The 22,152-nt window shown below is 43.7% G+C and overlaps 1 protein-coding gene across 3 annotated transcripts in view; it reads right to left on the reverse strand.

Moving 5' to 3' along the window:
• Positions 1-20,357, reverse strand: part of tob2 (transducer of ERBB2, 2) — a 34,503-nt gene extending 14,146 nt beyond the window's left edge. Inside the window, exons 1-2 of one of the 3 annotated variants that reach the window (XM_033013419.1) lie at positions 20,240-20,351; positions 10,768-10,773 (exon numbers count right to left, since the gene is read on the reverse strand). The gene's annotated coding sequence lies outside the window, so the exon portion shown is untranslated. Of the gene's footprint in view, positions 1-10,767; positions 10,774-19,873; positions 20,116-20,239 lie in introns of those variants that run through there. The other 2 variants (XM_033013420.1, XM_033013421.1) reach the window with 2 other exon arrangements.
• Positions 20,358-22,152: the final 1,795 nt, after the last annotated feature.

Here is a 22,152-nt window from a genome sequence, read left to right on the forward strand (position 1 = left end):
ATTGGCGGCACCCGTGATAGGTCGCCGAAATTGTCAATATGTTGAAAATTCAGCGGCGACCAGAAAGACGCTGGGACTCTTTGGAGACCTCTCACAACCATAGGAGACCTCTCACGACCACGGTCGCGAGAGCTCTCCTATGGTTGTGATAGGTCACTCGCCACATGTCGCCAGGGGGTCACCTGTACGGTCGTGAGAGGTCTCCTATGGTCGTGAGAGGTCTCCAAAGAGTCGTAGCGTCTTTCTGGTCGCCGCTGAATTTTCAACATGTTGAAAATTTCGGCGACCTATGACGGGTGCCGGCAGTTGCCTGTAAAGGTCGCATAAGTGGGACAGGCCCTTAACCCACGGAGTTTTTCCAAAAGGTCAAGTAAAGACAGTGTTTCGGACCCAAGACTGCTTGTAGCGGAGGGGGGGGGGGGGCAGGGCAAAAGCTGGAAGGGAGGTGGGAGAGGGCAAGGATAAAGCTCGACAAGTCCGAGTTCTTCCAGCAGTTCGCTGTACATTAACTGGTTTTGCTCCTCTCCAAAGGTGATACCTGATCTGCTGAGCATTTTCAACATTTGCTATCTTTACTTTTCCACCTATTGAGTATTTCATAGAATATTTATTAGAGCGCAAGCAAAACAGAAGGTTGAAGTTACCTGGTGCAGCTAGACTGAAAACAACAAAACCACTAGCTGACACCCACTCCAGGCACTGGTCATTATTATTTAAGTGGAGTACAGCTGTCTCCACATTCATGCGGAGCACTTCAATAAGACTAAATGCAGTATAGATTTGAGAGGAGAGGAGAAATCACAAACTATACTTTTGGTGCAACCCAAAGCTAGAAACAGACCCTGGAGACTGCCTGTGCTGGAATCAAGGCAAAACATAAAGTGCTGGAGGAACTCAGTGGTCAGCCATCCTTTACCTCCACTGATGCTGCTGGACCTGCTGAGGTTCTCCAGAACTTTGTTCTCTGCGCAAGTTTCCAGCATCTGTGATCTCGCGGCTTCGACTGCCACACTGAAAAATATCCTCAAAGTATGGCTACGTTGAAGTGGTCCTCCCCCTCTCTACAACACTAATTCCGAGACCCTCTCTCACTACTCTTGCTGTTTGACCGCGTCTCCGAGATGCTGTCTGACCCGCCGAGTTCTTCCAGCAGTTTGTTGCCAGAGCAAAATGCGGCTGTTCTATCTCCTCCTTGGATGATCTTTTGCGAGTATTGATGTCGCAAGCATGAGATTGGCGATCCCACCAGGCTTTTTTCTATGACCTCAGCATTATTGGCAAAATTGTACACTAAATGTGGCTAGTATGCTCAGATCCAAAACATCCCAATCCGATCATGATATTCCTAAATGCACCCCCCCCCCCCCCCCCCCCCCCCACAGTAGTTAGATTTAGTTCAGTTTAGAGATACAGCACAGAAACAGGCCCTTCGTCCCAGCAATCACAGCACACTAACACTATCCTACACACACTAGGGACAATCAGGGGTTATGGGTCAAAAGCAGGAGATTGGGGTTGAGAGGGAAAGATAGTTCAGCCATGATTGAATGGCAGAGGAGACTTGATGGGCCAAATGGCCTAATTCTGCTCCTATCACTTATGAACATGAAAAGGGGGTCATTTTCTTTGCAATAAGAAAAAAGTAATTTTTCCAAATTTTGTAATAAGTACAAATGTTTTTTATGACATCAATGAAGCACGAAGATTTAAGCACACAATTAGAAACACATTGTGTACTTGCCCAAGGGGCAGAGAAAGGTCATTGCAGCAAAATGGAGATTCTCAATGCTGAAACCATGTATCCAAATTGGAAGGTAGCAAACATACTTCACCTAATGTGATTGACAAGAGAAAAATCTCCTCAATTGCTGCAAATGCCCAAGAGCTTAAACCTACCCTCGCATTTCAACAGTCGCAGTAACAAAGAAATACATCACTCGAGTTAACCCCCAAATCCTTTAAAACTCATGTAACTGCTTTGTGTAGAAGCTGTGCTCAATACTGTACAGGATTCCAAGATGATACTGGTCTGCACGATGCTTTGAAAAGCTTTCAGTGACCAAACTTTAATTTGAATCATGACTGCAGGAGAGACAGATCAAAATTAATGACCAACTGTTTTGAGTGTACATAATTCTACTTTCTAGACCACTTCCCGCACTAGAGGTTGCTCCTCCCTTCAGAACCTGCCTATGGCATAAGATTTAGGGCGGCCCAGCGATAGAGTTGCTGCCTTCCAGCGCCGGAGACCCTGACTACTGTTTACGGAGTTTGTACATTCTCCCCGTGACTGCGTGAGTTTTCCCCCCCCCTAGATCTTCGGTTTCCTCCCATACTCCAAGGACGTACTGGTTTGTGGGTTAATTGGCTTGGGATAGTATACTTGGTATAAGTGTAAATTGTCCTTAGGCTTGTGTTAATATGTGGGGATGGCTGGTCAGCGCAGACTCGGTGGGCCGAAGGGCATGTTTCTGCAAACTAGACCTGTGCACAGCAAATGGACACCGATGCTCACCGACCTACACTGGCTCCCCACTTGATAATGCTGCAATTTAAAATCTTTACTTCATTTTACAATCCCTTCCACCTTCTGTCTCCGATAACCGTTTTCAACTGTACAATCCACACAGACTTCTGAGCGTCTCAAAATTTGTCTTCATGCCATCCTAATTTTAACAATTCCACCAATGCGGCTGTGCTTTCAGTTGCCTCGGCTCAGAAAATATTACTCCTTCATTGAACTGCTCCAAGACATTCCTGAAAGCCTTGCCACTTTGCGCAATCTTAGCCGCCAGTCCCCATACCTTCTCGAGTTAGATGTCAAATTTTATTTGACAACGTCCTTGTGAAATGCCTTGGGATGCTTTGCCGTGTCAAAGAGTTGAGATGTGGGGAGCTATACAAATAAGTGTTCAAAAAGGAACTGCAGTAATAAAGCATTTAAGAAGGAACTGCAGATGCTGGAAAATCGAAGGTACACAAAAATGCTGGAGAAACTCAGCGGGTGCAGCAGCATCTATGGAGCGAAGGAAATAGGCAACGTTTCGGGCCGAAACGTTGCCCATTTCCTTCGCTCCATAGATGCTGCTGCACCCGCTGAGTTTCTCCAGCATTTTTGTGTACCTTTTGTAATAAAGCAGTTCGGTTTATTGCCACGTGTACAGAGGTGCAACGAAAAGCTTTTGCTGCGTGCTAACTAGTCAGCAGAAAGACACATGATAACGGTCGAGCCATTTACAGTGTATTGATAATTGATATGGGAGTAATGTTGAGTGCAAGGTAAAGCCAGCAAAGTCCGAGGGTCACCAAAGAGGCAGATAACAGTTCAGCACTGCTCTCTGGTTGTGGTAGGATGGTTCAGTAGCCTGATAACAGCAGGGATGAAACTGTCCCTAAATCTGGTGGTGTGTGTTTTGTGATGGTATTCACATAGTCAACTCCATTTTGCTTGTCTGGGTCGAGAACTACAAGAACAGGTAAGATTTATCTTTACAGTAATAGAATTAAAGATTTGAAAACAATGCCTCTATGGTTCACCAGTTATAGAAGTAGAATTAGGCCATTCGGCCCATCAAGTCTACTCCGCCATTCAATCATGGCTGATCTCTGAAGCCTAATCCAATTTTCCTGCCTTCTCCCCATAAACCATGACACCCGCTCTAATCAGGAATTTGTCTATCTCTGCCTTAAAAATATCCACCGACTTGGTCTCCACAGCCCTCTGTGGCAATGAATTCAACAGATTCACTACCCTCTGACTAAAGAAGTTCCTCCTCACCCCCTTTCTAAAAGAGCACTCTTTAATTCTGAGGCTCTGACCTCTGGTCCGAGACTCTCCCACCAGTGGAAACATCCTTTCCACATCCACTCTATCTGTGCCTTTCATTATTCTGTAGGTTTCAATGAGGTCCCTCCTCAACCATCTAAACTCTGGAGAGTACAGGCCCAGTGCAGTCAAACGCTCATCATATGCTAACCCACTCATTCCTGGAATCATTCGTAAACCTCCTCTGGACCCTCTCCAGAGCCAGCACATCCTTCCTTAAAAATGGGGCCCAAATATGCTCACAGTATTCCAAATGCAGCCTGACCAGTGCCTAATAGACCCTCAGCATCACATCTCTGTTTTTGTATTCCAGTCCTCTTGATATAAATGCTAGCATTGAATTTGCCTTCCTTGCTACCGATTCGACTTGCAAATTAACTTTTTGGGAGTCCTGCACCAGCACTCCCAAGTCCCTTGTCAAGTCCCCGTTCCTTAAACCAAGCATGACTTTGTTCATAAATTAAATCGGTTTCAATGTTTTCTGCAACGCATTGCCGTTACGCCACTTAACCTTGAGCTCAGCTAGTCTAAACATAGCACATCACAGATCATCTGCAAAGAGATTGCATAACATTCTTGCCCCTTTCACTGAAATCCATGTTGAAGTTGATCTCTTATTAGCCCAGGCAGCAACGTCTTTGAAAATGTGCATGACCACCAATCCCCATGTACAAGTGTAACAGTTTACATTTCCAAAAGCCACGTTAATGTGCGTCTTCAACATTGGAAGGCACCCAAGGATAACAGACAACTAATCCAAAGTCCAACAAACAAACCGGTCAGGACAAAAGTTCCAGAGTAACTCAGCGGGTCAGGCAGCATGTATGGAGAACATGGCCCGGTGACATTTCGGGTCAGGATCCTTCTTCAGATTGGGATCCGTCTTCATGTTACGTAAGACACATTCATCTTGGTTTCACAAATCTAGTCTTTACCAGACTAAATATTATCCCACATCATTCCATGAGTTGGCTCAGCCCACAGTCCTTGGCGTACTGAAGAGAATCACAAAGATTCATAATACTCATTGCTGTATTCATTGGACATGCCCCCTTTAGAAACCAGGTAACCCATTTCTAGATTTCCAGTTTCCTCAAAATAACCCAAGGGAAAATTCCCTCAGAATCTATCCTGCTCAGTCCACTACAGCAAGTTGACCCATTTCCTGCAATATTCAATGAGCATTGATAAACCTGCTCAACCTTTCCTTCAAGATAACCCAGCGGATCAGGCAGCATGTCTTGAGAGAAGGAACGGGTGTGTAAGAAAGAACTGCAGTTGCTGGTTTCAATCGAAGGTAGACACAAATTGCTGGAGTAACTCAGATCAGGCAGCATCGCTGAATAGAAGAAATGGGTGAGGTTTTGGGTCGAGACCCTTCTTGCTTTGTAATGTATTTTCCTCCAAACACTTCAGCTACTCTGCCTTCAAATCTTAGTAAGTGCTTTTAAGATCAAGGCAAAATAATACAAAATGTTCTTGAGTAACTCAGTGGGTCGGGCAGCATCTCAGAAGAACAAGGCTGGGCAATGTTTGTGTCTGGACCCTTCAGACTGATGGGGGGGGTGAAGAAAGCTGGAAGTGAGAAGGGGTGGGATAAAACCTGGCGAGTGATAGGGGCGAGGGGGCTTTTAATTAGCATTTGGTTAGACGAAGACCAGAGATGAAAAGACAATAGATATGAGATAAGGATAGAAGAGGTACAAATTGTGAAGCTAGAGGAAAGGATATAGGTGGAAGGGATGGGAGAGGGGGAAAATAGGTGCGAGTGTACGTGGGGCACACAGAACAGGGGGGGAAATATTGTTCTTCCAACTCATTCAAACATACAGCAAATTCCGCTAACACTTTCCTCATCCCAACAAGAATAATCTTATGACACCATTAATTAATCCTGTTCATTCTCAGTTCACAAACAGCTAAAAAGTCCATTCACTGGTTAATTCAATTTTCCTAAAAAAAAAACTCAACTTAAAACACTGACCTCATCCTTAAAGCTACTTTTGACAATTTATTCAATGTGAAATTTCTTCATTTACGCTGCATCTTACATTACGGCTGCTGTCTGTGGACTGCTCCTACAAGTGACTATTTTAAATTTCTCATCTCCGCTCAATTATTTTAAATCTTGATCTTCCGAGTCAAAAATAGTTTCACACTACAGTACTGACCTCATCCTCTTAATACAGCCATCACACCTCTCCCGAAAATGTCAAAGCAAACCAAAATATTCAGTCTTTAAGAAGGAACTGCAGATGGTGGAAAATCGAAGGTACACAAAAAAGCTGGAGAAACTCAGCGGGTGCAGCAGCATCTATGGAGCGAAGGAAAAAGGCAACGTTTCGGGCCGAAACCCAGAAGGGTTTCGGCCCGAAACATTGCCTTTTTCCTTCGCTCCAAAGATGCTGCTGCACCCGCTGAGTTTCTCCAGCTTTGTGTACCCAAAATATTCAGTCCCCTTGGTCTGACTATCTCGCAATGACATCTTTACGAAACCATTTTATTACTTCCATTAGTGCCATCAATTCATCTAACTTGTTACAAAAGTAGTGTGCATTTTGATCAAGAGCTTTTACTGTTATATTTTTCTCCATATTCCCATTCTCCGACAGTAATTGCAGGTGCACATAAGTTTGTACACAACGTGCCCTCCTGTTACACTCTGGTTATTGAGACCCATTTCGCTACCCGGCATCATTTTCTTTGTCCTAATTATTCTCTCATGTGAACATGCTCTCTCAACCCCTCCCAACCTTCAGTTTAAAGCCAGATCTAGTTATCCAATTCAAGCTTCTGGCATCACAACACACCAGCTCCTTTTTCATTACTAGTGGCAGGATCAGATTTGAGCCGGCCACACATTCCGACCCGTGTTGGAAGGAACTGTAGATGCTGGTTTGTACTGAAGATACACAAAGTGTTGGAGTACCTTACCAGTTGGGCAGCATGGAAAAAAAAAGAATGGGTGGCATTTTTGGTCAGAGCCCTTCTTCAGCCATTTTAAGGAGCGGATGGGAACTGGAGGTAGGAAAGGCATTCTCCAGAGATGCTGTCTGACCCGCTGCGTTACTCCAGCACTTGCCGTTCATGCACACCGATCTGGTTAATCCAATAGAATTTGGTACTGGGCTCCAAGATGACCACTTTTTAAATTTCACTTTTTTTATTTGGACTGTAGCTGTTCATACTGCCTCACCAAAACCTCCTGCTTTGCCCTAATCGAAGTTCACCACAATGACCATCTTTCCCTATGCACTAAACTTTTCCACAGCTCCGAATATCTTTAATCCAGACATCACTGTATCTCCCCTCCCCCCGACTCAAGTCTGAAGAAGCCACTTGAAACGTCACCCATTCCTTCTCTCCAGAGAGCTGCCTGTCCAGCTGAGCTACTTTAGCATTTTGAATCTATCTTTGATTTAAACCAGCATCTGCAGCTCCTTCATACACCTTTGGAATTCATGTTAATTTCTGAAGGGAAATAGACCTATACCCACCATTATGCAACCACTACCACCATTGCTGCCAAGTGACCCGCTGAGTTACTCCAGCACTTTGCGTCCTTTCCCCCCCCCCCCACCACCCCCCGACTACTTTCCATTTCATTTGCCCAAATTTCAAAAGACCCCTATACCAAAATGCTAAATGAGCAGTTTTCTTATTCTCCCTATAACCTTAGCTCTAATCCCCAAGAACCTTGTACATTTTGACTAAAAGGTTTGTGGTTCGTACCTGTATAGGAAAGAACTGCAGATGCTGGTTTAAATGGAAGGTAGACACAAAATGCTGGAGTAACTCAGCGGGACAGACAGCATCTCTGGAGAGAAGGAATGGGTGATGTTTCGGGTCGAGACCCTTCTTCAGAGGTTCCTACCTTCTGCATTCACTTAGCAGCCTCACATGCAGTCACAACACTTGTCTGTCCACAGACCCAACATACAATACTTAATCCAAAATGGACGGCAGGTAAATTTCCCTCCTCTGATGCATTGCAGTGGCTGAAGCTTGTACTCCAGCTCATCAACTCTCGAGCTGAAGTTCTGACAGCTCAGGATCACAGGAGTCCCTCACTACCTGTCATGTGCTACAGCCACATTACCCGACTCTCCATGTAATAATAGGAAAAATAAAATAAGCAATCTGACTAGTTATAGTTTAATATTTTAATAAGTATTTTCAATTAGATTTTTGCTCTGGGTGAACTTAGTGAACCACTCAATGATAGAACAAAAACGTAATGCTTTCCACCACAGGGCAGTACAGTGGCGTACCTGGTAAAGCCGATGATCCCGGTTGAATCCTGACCCTGGGTGCTGTGTGTGAGGAGTTTGCACGTTCTCCGTGTGACACATGGATTTTCTCCAGGTGCTCTGGTTTAATCCCACATCCCGCAGGTTTGTAGGTTCATTGGCCTTTAAAATTGCTCCTAATGTGTAGAAAGTGGATCTGAAAATGGGATTGAGTAGAACTGGTGTGAACTTCACCTATTTCCTTCGCTCCATAGATGCTGCCTCACCCGCTGAGTTTCTCCAGCATTTTTGTCTACCTCTGAACGGGTGATTGATGGTCAGTGTGGACTTGCTGGGCTAAAGGGTCCGTTTCCCTGCTGTATTTGATGCAAGGCTGGTTATTGCTTAAATTGCTGGAACATTTATGGGTTGCAACCACTCGTGCTTCTAAATCAACCCAGATTTGTTTTCATAACAGACTACCTCCACTTCACAAAATTCTCCACTCGTTAAATTCCAGTGTTTAGTGGCCTATGGAACCAGATTCCCTGTGTGTTAGTAAATCCTTCATGCGTTCACACGAGTAAAAATTCCATAGGCCAATGTCAGCATCAATGTCGGTAATTACCAGGCAAGCAACTCCAACTGGTTACGTATTTGACAATCACAGAACAATCTTTAAAGCTCTCACTCTCAAATTCTATGATCAGTACTGGTAGACCATGAGTCCATGTAATTAGACTGTGCTACTTGCACTAATCCTCTATTCAGAAACATAAAAGTCCCTGGATTGATCGCAGCCCAGTCATTTCCCTTCATCTACAGTGTTGTATTCCCACTATAGTTCCAGACTGTGGATTACTGTTCATTATACCCTCATCCCCCCCCGACCTTATACTTGTAATTCCAATCAGTCCCTTGTCCATCCTGATCATTGGTGAGCAACAACCCTTCTGAAGAAGGGTTTCGACCCGAAACGTTGCCCATTTCCTTCGCTCCATAGATGCTGCCGCACCCACTGAGTTTCTCCAGCACTTTTGTCTACCTTCGATTTTCCAGCATCTGCAGTTACTTCTTGAACAGCAACCCTTCCTCCATTCTGCCCTGCACTTGACTAGCAAAGTTAACCTAACCTTTGACTCACCCAATGCAAGATTAATCAACTTGCTTTCTTCCATGTCACTTTATGGGCACTCATGCTCTCTATCTGGCATGAATGACCATTGGCAGGGAGTCCTGTAGTGATTATTGATGGGTGTCCACTCACCATCCGTAACCTGGCTTGCCACCTGCTTAGTCATTAACCATGGAACAGGCTTTACTAGTTTACATAGCAAGAGAGACAGCCAGAAGGGCCATGACCTGAGAGATTCGAAATGGAATCCAAGTATGAAAGCTGTCTAAAGCGCCAGATTAAGGCTCCAGCATCTTCGGGGGCACGAATTCAAACCCCACTGCTGTCACCGCTGTTCAGGGCGGACAGAAGCACAGTGTTAGACACCCAGGTTCAATCTTGATCCTGTGTGGAGTAGTTCTCCATGACTGCACAGGTTTCTTCCAGGTGTTCTGGTTTCCTGTCACATCTCAGGAAGACATACAGATTTGTTGGGAATTGATTTCTGTAAATTCCACCCAACATGTAGGGAGTGGATGAGACAGTGGGACAGTGGGAATGGGTGATCGATTGTTAGCATGGACTCAGTGGGGCCAAGGGCATGTTTCCAATCTGTGCTTTTAAAACTAAAACTAAGTCTTTCATCCCTTGTCCCCAGATCTGATTTTAGCATGGCCTGATGGTTGAACAATGTAGGCTGTGCTAAAGTCAGATCGGAGGTTTCAAGAAGGCTGATCCTGCACTGTACCCTGCGGCCAAATATAATATCTGCAAGAAAATCAGGGATGCCAATAAATGGTCCAAACAACCAAATTCAATCAAGCAGATGCCCCGAGACTGTGGTGGGAGCCAAATACCTCAAAATCTGGAGAGCACTGGCAATTATGCAATGCTACTGAATGAGCTCAATGCCATTTATGACCATTTTGAACAAGCAAAGTTCCACCTAGGGTGTATCTTTCCATGTCCCGATACCCCTGCCCCGCACATCTTAGTGACAGGTAGGCTTTCACAAGGGTAAGCTATTGAACGCAGCCAGTCCGGATGGAGTCCCTTGATGGGTTCTGAAATGCTGTGCCAATCAACTGGCCACAGATTTTGCTGGTATCTTCAAGCTCCCATGACAGTCTACTGTCCCAACTGCTTCAAGGGAGCCTTCTTCATTCCATTCCCCAAGAACAATAAAGCCATCCATCTCAATGGCTACTTCCCAGTAGTTCTAACATCAACTATTCTGAAGTCCTTGGAAAGATTGGCAATGGCCTACATCTGCAACTGTTCTCCATACAATCGAGATCCGTTGGAATTGGAAAAAATAGGTCTGTGGAGGACACCATCTCTTGTGCTAAATTCAGCAGTAAATTCACCTTGACAATAAGAACACGTGTTAGGATGCTATTCATTACACAGCTCAGCCTGCAACACCATTATAACAAATACACTCATCCCCAAACTTATAGATCTTGGCCTTGGGCCTCCATTTACAACCAATGTTGGACTTCTTGACTGGCAAACCAGTCATTCAGACTTGATAATTCCTCCACCCTGACCCTCAACGCTGCGTTGTGCGCTCATTCCTTTACTTTATTTCCTTACACTTGTGACTGTAACACCAACTCAATTTTTGTTTACCGATGATACCACTGTTGTCAGCCAGATCAACCATAACAATGAGATGAAGAATGGGCGAGAGATCAAGAACCTTGCATCATGGTGGCAGGACAACCATCAAACCCTTAAAGTCAGTAACACAAAGGGGTTGGTTGTTGACTTCAAGCATGGAGGCCAACACAACTCTATCCTTATCAATGGAACAGCTGTAGGTTGACCCAGCATCAAATTCTGAGGCATCCATATTACCAGCAATCTAACCTGGTCCTTTTCACACTGATGTGGTGATCTAAATAGCGCATCAGCACATTTACTTTTCAGGCATTAAGATTCGGCACATCCACACGGCTTCTCTCAAATCTTTACAGAGGTTACCAGAGGCTAAAGAAAATTCTCTGATGAGATGCATCTCAGCCAGGTATGGCAACAGCTCTGCTCTTGACAACCTGAACTTCCAGAATGTGAACAAAGTGCAGTCTATCACAAGCTCATCACTAAATTCAATCCAGTCCTGCTTCATGGTGCATTGCATCAGGAAGGCCAGAAGTATCATCAAGGATGCCTGCTACCCTTATTCTCTCTTCTATCTCCTCAGAGGAGATACAGAAGCTTGAAAGATACGATGTCCAGATTTAACTGCTCTCAGACTCCTGAACTAATCACCGGTTTCACACCACTTTTCAGGACCGTTGGCCCCTCTCGGTCATGACTGACCATGGGTGATGCATCCTAGTTGTTGGTTCGGATTCAAACCTGGGCGATGTCATATGGAGGACAGGCTGTTGCCCATGCAGCACGTCCCCCCTCTCCACGTCACCGATCGATCCAAAGGAACAGCAGGGCCGTTGCAATTTAGCACCAGCGCCGTCGCAGGAGCTGCCAGTGCGAGGTTGTAGACAACGACAAACTGCCTTAGGGGCTCCGACTCCGGATTTTCTTGAGGTTTACTCCTGGAGCCTTTTCCATGACTGGATATGGCCACAAGGCAGTGGAGGTTTTAAATCAGAGTTTTCCCTCTCCTAGATGGACTGCCTTCCCAGGCTGACGAGCCCCATCTGCCCGAGACTCATGGGGGCGGGAGCGTCTACCTTCCCGTGCAGGTCTATAGCACTTGCCCACACTTCTCAGGACCACACTCTCAATTTTACCTCATTTGGTTGTTCATTATTACACCAATATTTTTTTGACGAAATAAATATTAAGATTTTGAACTACAAGCTTGATCTATTCTACTGTTTATTGCTCGTCATTGTTTTTATTGTTGCATATATCATCACTGTACGTGTGCTGCTCACCAAGTTTCAGGTAAACAAGGAAATTAATTGTACCCTGGTGTATATGACAAACTAACCCAAATCACAATCCAAGTCCTAAACATGCAAATAGACATGAAACCTCTACCAGTAAGATCTGAAAACCGATTAGCAGGAATTGATCCAATATTATCACTCCCCAATCATCCAGAGTACCAATCACGATTAATTCCTGGTTCAATCCAGTGCAGAAACTTATTCCTTTACTCTACTTCCTTACAGTTGTGACTGTGACACCAACTCGATCTTTGTTTATTAATGATACCACTGTTGTCAGCCAGATCAACCATAACAATGAGATGAAGAACGGGCGAGAGATCAGGAACCTTGCATCATGGTGTCAGGACAACCATCAAGCCCTTAAGGTCAGTAATGCCTTGGGACAAGATTACATAGGGTGGAATTGCCTGGGAATCTAGACAGGACTACAATATTCATTGAAACATTAAACAGCAAATAATTTGTCAGGGCCGGAAGGCCTCTAGTTGATGGGCTGCTTACCCCCAAATGCCATGCCCCAGAATAGTACAAACACAGGAAAAAGTATTGGAAGTTGCCAGCAAAGAGAGGAGTGTTAAAAGATAAGTAATTTTTCAAAAAATCATGCATTAATTATCAATGTTCTCTATTGTTTAACAAAATGTTTAACAAAACAGTAGAAAATACCAACAGGGAAGATGATGACTTCTGCTCAATGTTTTTGTTGATTTAAAAAAAAAAACTCTAATCCAGGTAGATCAGGATTTTGTTTTGTGAAGTCAAGAACTTTAGAAATCAAACAAAATGTACAGGTTTATGTCTCCAATAATTTCCAAACATACACATTTGAGTTGGTCAAAAACAATCTGTCAGTGCATGCATCCTGCAATCAGTTAGTTAAATGTTATATTGACATGCTATGAAGAAAAATTAAAGTGATGGATTCCCTCAAAGACTGTATTTACTCAGGTAATATTACCCGAGATAAGTCCACATTGCAAATTGAACAATTAGAATATTTTCATGGGCATATTTGCCAATGCCATCCATATTCCTATTTGAAAAGAATCTTAGATACAAGTTTGGCTATGAAAAATGCATACCCATTAAGCATCAGGTCATTAATAATCTTGTTGCTATTGAATAGCCGCTGCAGCGTTGACAATACACCATTTTGTATCAATGGAAGGGATGATCGCGACAGCAAAATGCTGATTATTCATCGAACACACAATACTGTGATGTGAAAAGCAAATACACTCACAAATTATAACTGCTCACCTAAAAAATATGATGTACGGCAGGAAGCAATTATAGGGTTTGGGTTGTTTATATGTGGAATGGTTACCTGCAGGAATTAGAAGCCATAATCTGACTAAGGGATTTAGCTACATATCACAAGAGCACTGCTAGGTCAGTTTATACCCATTGTTCAAACACTACAATTACTGAGTTATCAGCTTACAAAGTGCAATTACAATTTCAGTGGTCTGTTTTATTCCACATCAAGACCTTTCTGTGCCAGCTAGCATCTGAATACACATCGGCTGCCAGAGTTCTGGCTGTGACGCCAGTCACGAGCGGATTAACAATGTCATTAATGAAGGTTCTACCAGAAAGAATATAGCGTCAGGAAGTTAGAGTGTTTTGTATTGTAACGGCGTTAAACAGTACCACGATCCCCGGTTTAGAGCAGAGATGGCCAATCTCAATGCAAGCACTACAAGTAGCCTCAGCGATGACTCAGTAACAGATACACAGGGTTCTGACCAATACTGCCAGCTGGTCAGTTATTAGGGGACGTGGGTTTAAGGCGGTTGACAAAGTCAGAGGCGAGAAGGAAATTAACGGGGAAAAAAATTGCATGGAAAATGTCAGCGTTCTTCCCCTCCCCACATACCTCACAATGGGAAAAGGCCAGGGTTTGGGAAGAAAGATTTTCTCTTCCAAATGCCAACTGTGAATGGTCTCCTTCAATGCTGTAAGATTTAGTTCATGATTACAAGAGGGAACAATACAGCTATTACATCTCAGTTTCGACCTGAAACGTCACCCTTTTTCTTTTCTCCAGAGATGCAGCTCGACCTGCTGAGTTACTCCAGCATTTTTGTGTCTATCTTCAGTGTAAACCAGCATCTACAGTTCGTTCTTACACATCTAATTGCATTCCAGTGACTTTTAAGTTAGTGTTCTGTTGTGGGGTTCGTAGATGATAAACAAACAAGCTTGTCTGTAATGTTCCCCAACTGAATACACTGGCGTTTGACAACTCAATCCATGTATGCTCCTATCATAGAAACATAGAAAATAGGTGCAGGAGGAAGCCATTCGGCCCTTCGAGCCAGCACCGCCATTCATTGTGATCATGGCTGATCGTCCCCCATCAATAACCCGTGCCTGCCTTCTCCCCATATCCCTTGACAATAGAACAAAGACCGAGATCCCAGAGAGGAAACAGCTCAACGGAAACCAACATTCCCAATTTGCTTTTTAAATGCTTATAAATGTAATTCTTACCAGTTATCAATTATTGTTCAAATCAGATTCATCGCACCCCACAGCAAATGTACTGGTTTCATTCCTTACCAATTTCCACCACCTCAGTTCAATTTTCATCCCTCAAAATAAAATTGCCTCTGGCCTCACTTTAAGCCAAAGGTGTGAAAAATTATATATAGATGAGCACCAACAAAGTCTGGGTACATTTCCAGCATAGGATGCAAAAACAGCCTTATGTAAATGTAGCCAGTTTCACGAGCAAACTCTTGCTGTAGTATTTTACTTGTTCGACATATTGTTTTAATTACACAATTACACCTGCTGAGTAAAGTATACGCTGCAAGAATCATCACCACCTAGAATTTACTTCCAATTGTGTTCCACTTACACACACTGTTAAGCACAAAGCACCTACAAAATGAGCAGTAACAACTGTTTTTCCAGATTTGTTTGCTGTCATACCTGCCGTTTTCCATTCACCATTAACAGACTATCCAAACACGACCTAGGTCATCAACGAGAAAGATCCAAGAGTGCTTCCTCAAACCACATTACTTCACTTCAGCTACAGACGTAGATTAGACAGCATGCATGACCTATGCCTAAAATAGAGCACTTGACAGAGATATAGAGGTCAAGAGAGTAGTGTGGAATGCAGTCTGGCTGGATCATAGAAGAGTAGTCATTCCTCTTGAGGTTTCAACAATGGTGCCAATAAGATACCAGCCTGAAGACTGCAACAACCAGGTTCAGGAATAGCTACTTCCCCACAGCCATCAGGCTATTAAACCTGGCCCGGACAAAACTCTGATAATTAATAACCCATTATCTGTTATTTGCACTTTATCAGTTTATTTATTCATGTTTGTATATATTTATATAATGGTATATGGACACACTGATCTGTTTTGTAGTCAATGCCTACTATGTTCTGTGTGCTGAAGCAAAGCAAGAATTTCATTGTCCTATCAGGGACACATGACAATAAACTCACTTGAACTTGAACATTAAGATGTAACCTGTTCAATCAAACAACCTCACATCCATGAGCAAGATTAAAAATATACCTTGCTTCTGCAAAGAGTTTCCTACTTCAAGAGTCCAAAGCTTGATCCACAAATACAAAATAGTCACCAGTAAATCAAGTCAGGCACGCACGAGAAACTACTTTACTCAGAGCAGTTAAAATGCAGAACCCGTGACCACATGGGGACTTAACAGATACTTGTAAGATGAAGCCAATGTAGCCCTTAAGAAATAGAATAGTGAGAAGATGCTGGGTGAAGTACTAGCAACAGGCGAGCCACATAATTGGCAGCAGTGCTACAGACTTTACAGCTATGGAGAGTGGGGAAAAGCAGTTTGTAAACCTGTATACTGATTTTCATCTAACATATGAAGCACTAGGAACTTGATTAGCATGTTTGTCAACATGCTAGGTTGCCAGGTGATGGATCCAAGGAAATGAAAATCTCCAAAAATCAATGTCGTAGAACTGGGAAATCATCTCTGAAAATGTCAAGGCTGCAGTATGAATTGGAGCAAAGGCAATACCCCGTGCAATGCTGCACCACAGAGACCAGACAGTTGGCAGGACTGATCTCGATCTTTGTTCAAAGTTGATCTCATCTGTGATAATAGTGGGGACACTATTGTTGGCCAGGCTGGGGAGAAAGTTCTGTCCCCAATAAGCTTCGAGCATTTTCTGCTGAAAAGGACAATAGATAAGGGCAGGATCAGTTTCTACTGCAATGCCCTCTATCAGTTTACCAACACTTACTGCCTAGCCACCCGAGTTAAAGTTCCACTTGTCATAAATATTTCTGCTCAAAAAATACCATTGGGTAAGGAAGGGAAGCAGCTTAGAATGAAAGTGCACTTTGCTTTTATACACTGAGAAATTAAGGCTCCAAGCAGAACTGCACTCCCAAACGTTAAGATAGTTTAGTTTAGAGATACAGCACGGAAACAGGCCCTGTGGCCCACCGAGTCCATGCTCACCAGCGATCATCCTGTACACTAGCGCAATCCAACAAATTAGGGTCAATTTACATTTTTACTGAAATTAATTAACCTACTGTACGTCCTTGGACAGTGGAAGGAAACTTAAGCACCCAGAGAAAATAAAGCCAGGCGGTTACAGGGCGAATACACAGCTCTGTACAGACAGCGGCCGTAGTCAGGATCAAACCCAGGTTTCTGGCGCTGTAAAGCAGCAACTCTACTGCTCCGCCACTGTGCCGCCCTTATTCAGCATTCCATCCATGGCTTGAATTCACCCCAATTGTCACTGGAGAGAGGGAGGGCTGATTTCCTGCAGCTCAGATTAGATCATTCCAGGAACAATCTCAGCCCCAGCTCTAAATAGGTAAAACTTGCCATTCACAAAGAGGGTCTACCCTGAACTCTTGTGAACGGAATGAAATAGGCTGCTTTTATTTAATTGAGGCACATCACGATGCGTCACTCTGCATCATGTCACAATGAACTGGACCTTTAACTCAAATCAAAAGAGAGCAAAACATTTCTCTTGCCCCAAGATTGATTTTTTTCCCAATGTTGGCTTTTCTTTTGTTCAAAGCAGATTATATCAGCAGTGGGAGAATGAACAATACGCCAAGTTTCAATCCACTGGTCACAAGGAGGCTTTAAACATGCTAGCATCAAGGACAATGCACTAACTCATGTCTCTCTGTCCCACTCAAAATTCTTCACCCACCACAATCGACATATGGAAAGGACATTGGGAAAGAGAACCAAAATGCAATCAGGACATTAAGTCCATTGCATCTGTGTTGTCTCTTTGCAAGAGATGACATTTTTCCCTATTATTTCCCATTGCCTCGCCATTATTTTTTCCCTTTATATTTATGTGAAATGGGTGCGACTGATTCTGAATTTGGTAAAGGGAGGTTTATAACGTGACCACCTCCCACTCACTATTCTTCACCCACCTCCTTTCAGGGGGTGCATTGTAGATTTCTGCATTTAATGGCTCCACCTTCTTTCTAATATTGGTTACCCTGGTTATTAAACCTTCTGCCAGTGGAAACAATTTCTTCTCAGTCAGAATTTCAAAATTTGGAGGAAATCAATGGGTCACAACAGTATCTGAAGCCTGAAGTGTCCTGACCCAAAAAGTAATTTATCTATTTCCCCCACAGATGCTGCCAGACCCATTGCTCCAGCCTGTTATTTTTCACTCAAGATTCCAATATTTCCAGTTTGTGTCAGCAAAGTTATAAACCTCTTAGCCAAATTCATTGAAAAAGATGCCTGTTCACACAATTGAAATATGTATGTATAAATCATTATCCTGGTGTTAAGATATTGCTCAAGCCCTCGTAAACCATGCTCACAAATACCCTCTGTAACCTCCATGGTCTTTCTAAAATAGTTCAGAATCCTCCAATCACTCGTTTATGAACTACCAGCATAATTTCTGTAGCTTGGCAATTAATGTATTTTTAAAAAGTCAACAATGCTGTTTGATTTTTGGGGGAATAAAACAGCCCTGTTGTAAGACAACAGTATGTGGACATGAATCACCAGATCCCCACTCCTGCTTGTCCTTCAATTTAAGGTAGACAAAAGAGCTGGAGAAACTCAGCAGGTGCAGCAGCATCTATGGAGAAATAGGCAACGTTTCAGGCCGAAACCCTTCAATTTATATTGTTAATCTCCTCTATTTTTCTACCAAAATGTACAGCTTCACACTTCACATCAAATGTCACCTGGCATGTTTCTGCACATCTCAACAATTTATTGAAACAATGAGGCACTTTAGGATGGCTTAATTAAGAGGCGGCAAAGAAACTTCCACATTCAAAATTTATCTTGTGATCCAATGAAGAGATCAGTTTCTCACAACAGTGCAAGAAAACATGCAATGGTAGGAAAGAACTATTTGAACTGAGCATAGACAACTATCCCGAAGCATTAACACCAAAGCACATTAAAAGGTACCAGGCGAGATGACCAAAGTCTCTGGTGAAAGAGGCAAGATTGGAGAGAAAAAAAAGTGAAAGGTAAAGGTTTTGAAACTCTGGATGGTCAGGTTTTGGTACAAATGAAATGGCAGTGACAATTTTTCCCCCCAAATAGCTGCAGAAATAAAGACCAATGCAGCACTTCATCATCACCGAATGCAAAAGCCTGAAGATGTGCCGGTTTCTGAAATCCGAAACGGCAGGGTTTATTCCTAGCACAAAATTTACAACCATCTGCAGTTTGATGACGATTTCTCTTGCAGGTAAACTTGGAACAGATTCACCTAGAATAATAATTGCTCATTTATTTCACCCCCCTCGAAAGAAAATATAAGCACCCACAAAGCAACCGCATAGATAATAGGGTAATGCAGACATTCGATGCAAATGACGACCAGCGTTGACCCCATTTTTCTAGCACTTTTTTTTTGGACAACATAAACATTTCGTAATCCAGCTGTGCTGGGCGTCACTTTGAAATACAAAATAGCCAAGCAAGCCAAATGAAGGAACCCTACAGGCTTGGGACAACACTGCAAGGTTGCTGGCTGAGTCGCGCTGCAACATCGGATCTGTAGTTCCTGCCACTGCGCTGACGCTGGAGCCACCGGCACGTCGGACTACAGTTCCCAGAGTGCACCAGGCGCTGCGAACATGCGCACCGAGGGGCTGGAAAGCCCGCAGCGCAGGCGCAATCGCGCTCCCTCCTCCCTCTCTTGCTCAATATTAAATGTCCCTGAGCCCATCCCCCTCTTTTTTTTAAAAAACAAATTCCAATAAAACCAAACCTGACTGAAGGGGGGTAAATAAAAATCTTGAAGCGTCTCTTACTTGAGAACATTTATTCTTACTTTTACAAATCCAGAGGTTATTACTATAATAAAAATGGTACAATCACTTAAAAGAGGGGAAAATGGCTCAACTTAAGAGGTTCCAGCCCAAGGACTTTAACCTTCCACAAATCCCTAAACCTGATCTTCATGCAGGACGGGCAGTGCATCGTATTAGGAGGGGAAAAAAGTCCACGCAGTTTGATGAGATATGTTAAATCATCACCACTGCTCCCTTTATTTTGATAAATAAAACACGCGAGATCCCCGATGGATGAGCTTTTTTATCCATGATCTGTAAAAGAAAATCGACATCTCGACTTGGCAGTGAAATTAGTGAGTGAACACGTCAACAACCGACTGTCTGCAGGCTTAAAAAGAAGAGAGAAAAAGTACAATATGTTATTTCATGGACACCCTCACAGAAATCGGTAAAAACATACCGATTTTTTTTTTTTTAATCATCAATAGACACAAACGTACCTCAGAAATCCGGGTCTATGAGCTTATTATGTAAATCTATGGATGGAAAATGGAGTTCACGATGAGGCAGAGGGGGAATAAACTACAATTTTGGATCGAAATATCTCCTCAGGTTATCAATAACAGAAAAAAAAATACAAGGCCTGCTGTTTTTTTTTTTTTTAAAACATGGACACATTAAACCAGGACATTAAAGCTGGCGGAGTTGCAAAGTGACAATGGAGGGGAGAGGGGGGATTAATGGAGGGGAGAGGGGGGATTGAACCCTGTTTTGGGGATTATGATAATATAGAGATATAGTAATAACATTAATATGGAGATGTGGGGTTTGAATTGGTTGATGTATTGAAGTGGAGAAAGGCTTACTTGTGGTGCTGGGAGCGGGCTGGCCTCGGGTCGGTCCGGGTAGAGGTCCGGGTCCGCCGCCTCCGCCGCCGCCTCTCCTCCCGAGCTGCCGCTGCCCCAAACTTTAGCCCCGGCTCCCCCGCGCACTTATACCAGCTCACCACCACCCTCTGGTAACCAGCCCCCGACCGGAACTACTTCCACCAAAAAAGCCCACCCTCACCCTAACCCTCCCCGGCCCCGTCTCCTTCAATCGAAAGCATCGCCTCATTCCACTTTTCCCATTTGTTTTTTGATATTTTTTTGTCAGAAAGGTGAGTGTGTGCCTCCCGCGCTATTTGTGTCCGGCGGAAGGAGGCGCACGCACGACGCCGAGGGCGCGAGGCGGCCGCCGTCACCTCGATGCTAAAAATAAAGCGGCGTGCTAGCAACTCGGCTCTCATTGGCCCGCCGCGCCGGCCAATGGCTCGACGCGTCCGTGACGTCACACGCTCACGTCAACACAGGGAGCCTTGCATTTATATATCACCTTCCACGTCCCTAGGACATTCCAGATTCAGCTTGCAGCCCTGGTGGTATGAATTTAGACCCACCTCCAGTTTAAATTACATTTGGAATATTTTGGAGGACCAAGAAACCAAGTCTGAAGCAGGGTCTCGAACCGATAACAACACCCTTCGCTCCAGAGATGCTGCATGTCCCGCTGAGTTAATCTCTTCACCTCTGCCTATCCTTAGCCCCACGTCCCCCTCCCTTTTCATCTGTGCTTGAATTGCCTCATATTGTGTTTTGAATTGAATTCTGTCTTTATTTGTGTACTAGTCATGTCTCTACTATTTATTTCATTCCGCTTACATGTTTTTCCTCTACTTGCTAAATTTTTATAAGGTGTCCTTGAGACTCTTGAAAGGCGCCCATAAATAAAATTTATTATTATTATTAATCCAGCATTTTGTGTCTGTCTTTGGCATGAATATTGATTTCTCTAACTTCAAATAACCCTTGCATTCCCGTCTCTCTCCATTCCTCTCCCGACCTAGTTGTTGTAGATTAGATTAGATTAGATAGCCTTTATTGTCCCCACAATTACAGCAGTCATACATACAATACAATACAATACAATAAACACATATTAACATCTAGTTTCACGAAGGGTCTCCACCCGAAACGTCACCTATTCCTTCTCTCCAGAGATGCTGCCTAACCTGCTGAGTTACTCCAGCTTTTTGTATCTATCTTTGGTGTAAACCAGCATCTCCACTTTCTTCCTACACATAATAACACACCGGGCCATAAGTAGGTAATTTTGCCATTCAGGCCTACTCTGTAACATTTCATCATGTGCCCCACAACCCTCACCAACTTCTACAGATGCACAGTAGAAAGCATTTGATTGGGAAGCATCACAGCACGGTTTGGGTACAGCTCCATCCAAGACCACAAGAAATTGCACAGAGTTGTGGACGTAGCCCAGATCATCACACAAACCAACCTCCCTTCCATTGTTCAAGAAGGAACTGCAGATGCTGGAAAATCGAAGGTAGACAAAAGTGCTGGAGAAACTCAGCGGGTGCTGCAGCATCTATGGAGCGAAGGAAATAGGCAACGTTTCGGGCCAAAACACCTCACGCTGCCCCGGCAAGGCCACCAGCATTATCAAGGACCAATCTCACCCCAGTCACTCGCTCTTCTCGCCTCTCCCTGCAGGCAGGAGGTACAGTAGTGTGAAAAAGCACACCTCCAGATTCAGGAACAGTTTCTTCCCAGCTGTTATCAGGCAACTGAACCGTCCTCTCACCAGCTAGAGTGTGATCCTGACCTCCCATGCATCTACCTCATTGGAGACCTTCGAACTATATTTAGCCAAACTTTATTGGACTTTATTTTGCACTAAGCATTATATTCCTTATCCTGTATCTGTACACTGTGGATGG

Source organism: Amblyraja radiata, chromosome 38 (genome assembly GCF_010909765.2).
Source record: "Amblyraja radiata isolate CabotCenter1 chromosome 38, sAmbRad1.1.pri, whole genome shotgun sequence".
Classification (NCBI taxonomy): Eukaryota; Metazoa; Chordata; class Chondrichthyes; order Rajiformes; family Rajidae; genus Amblyraja; species Amblyraja radiata.